Source organism: Schistocerca piceifrons, chromosome 8, assembly GCF_021461385.2.
Source record: "Schistocerca piceifrons isolate TAMUIC-IGC-003096 chromosome 8, iqSchPice1.1, whole genome shotgun sequence".
Classification (NCBI taxonomy): Eukaryota; Metazoa; Arthropoda; class Insecta; order Orthoptera; family Acrididae; genus Schistocerca; species Schistocerca piceifrons.
Genome location: NC_060145.1, coordinates 187,723,491 through 187,725,623, shown reverse-complemented (window position 1 = coordinate 187,725,623; position 2,133 = coordinate 187,723,491). Strand labels below are relative to the sequence as shown.

The window sequence follows — 2,133 nt, the reverse complement described above, 5'->3', positions numbered from 1 at the left end:
GCACATTCCTAACAATATGAAGGCCCACGAGCAAAGTTTTTGACTTACAGCAGTACAGCCAAGATCATATGAAATCGATATATTCAGTTACCAAAAAATACTGATTTTCAAAACTGGCAACAGATGTTCCCAAACTCTGTCATAGCAATACGTCTGATTTTTGGAATGTAGTTGAATGAGAGATCGAAGGTATTCAAAACAAGTTTTACAGGCGCCTATAGTGTAGCACAAAAAGGCAACGGCCTTGCCGCCGTGGATACACTGGTTCCCATCAGATCACCGAAGTTAAGCGCTGTCGGGCGCGGCCAGCACTTGGATGGGTGACCATCCGGGCCGACACGCGCTGTTGCCATTTTTCGGGGTGCACTCTGCCTCATGATGCCAATTGAGGAGTTACTCGGCCGAATAGTAGCGGCTCCAGTCAAAGAAAACCATCGTAACGACCGGGAGAGCGGTGTACTGACCACAAGGCCTCCTATCCGCATCCTCAGGTGAGGATGGCACGGCGGTCGGATGGTCCCGATGGGCCACTTGTCGATTGGAGACGGAGTGCTTTCTATAATGTAGCGCAATCGTAGGGAAGCATTTGAATAAAAAAAAAGAAAAAAAAGCTTAAGAGACTTAAAAACAATTCATAGCAAATCGCCTGAAAATATGTTTTACTATTGATTTGGTGTAAGTAACGCGAAAAAATCATGTGTTTGGAAAAAAACTGAACGCCTTTCATTTTGAGACCATTTCGAAAATGTTCAAAAATTTTACCTGTCGATAACAAAAGCAGTGCTCCTGAAAACTATTGGACATGACGAAATAAGTATCTGGAAAAAACATATCACAGAAATTTTATGCAGCACTTTACAAATTATACAAGTTTCCGGTACTCAAAAATCGTTAAAAATCATAATGAGGTACATGAAAGTGTATTTGCAGCCAATTAATAAGCTGCAACCCTCAAATTCCGAGACGTAAGTTTGAAACTTACAATTTACTGTATTTAAATTTTGAAGAAATGTTAAATTTTTAATCACTGTCGTACTCATAATTATCATCGTCATCAGAACCACTCTGCACGTCGCTACCAACATCTTGAATTCCTTCATCTAGAAAACAGTTAATGCAATTAACCAGTATCACTCATATCTTTATAAAAAATCTTATATCTCAACTGTACCTGTTGTGGATGTGTTTCACAGTGTAAAGTAACGTCGATCACTTTTGCTAGTTGGCTACCGGAGAACCACGGAAAATCGAAACCTCCCTCGTTATCATACCAGCCGAAATCTGTGGCGTTTACATCTGTTAGATTTTTCGTATGAGCGTTGCACCGTATTTGCACCACATAATTTATTCTCAGTAAATGCTGCTCCATTTCTGTTTTACCCAGCAACAGATTGCGGCAACGTAATTAGATAAATGAAGATTTACAGTTGTAGAAGAGCGCTCGCTTTTCATTTTATATGTTTTTGTAAAAGTTGTTAATCTAGCCGAATCGACATCAATAATTTTTGTTGTTGTTTTATAATCTGCACGTAAATCCACAGTGTCAGAAGTATATCTTTCTTAATCTGTAAAAGCCTTTTGGTAGCGTGCAGAATTTTTCAGCACCGTCAGCGGCATTTTTTCCGCTTGCAATAGAATGCGGGCTTTAAATCTCAGCCTCTCATAGCATAAAAAGCAGGCAAATATTGGTAGAGACCATCTCAATGTATCATACAGTCGCGAAACATCAGTGTAACTGTGGGAATTACCAACGTCAATATCCATCCAAATGTTTACCCAATTTCTTAGAAAAATGTGTGTGTGTGAAATCTTATGGGACGCAACTGCTAAGGTTCTTAGAAAATTCCAGCTTTCCAAGCATTACTGTTAAATGTATCGAACAGATACTCGACGTCATTCATTTACATGACGAACATGGTAAAAAATCTTGATATCTACCTCCTAGTCAGTTTTTCAAGTTATATCTCCATTCATTGGCTTATTAACAGTGTCATTTTCAAACCTATGTTCATAGCACATGTCTCCATTAATATGAATGGTTTTGTCGTCGTGAACTGCCCCATAGCCTCCTCTAGCAAATTATTAGTGAAAAATTTGAGCAAATATACTTAACATTCTTTTCCGATATCCGAA

General features: G+C 38.9%; 1 pseudogene; it reads left to right on the top strand.

Annotated features, from left to right (window-relative positions):
- Positions 1-234: 234 nt before the first annotated feature.
- On the top strand, positions 235-352 carry LOC124712939 (annotated as a pseudogene).
- Positions 353-2,133: the final 1,781 nt, after the last annotated feature.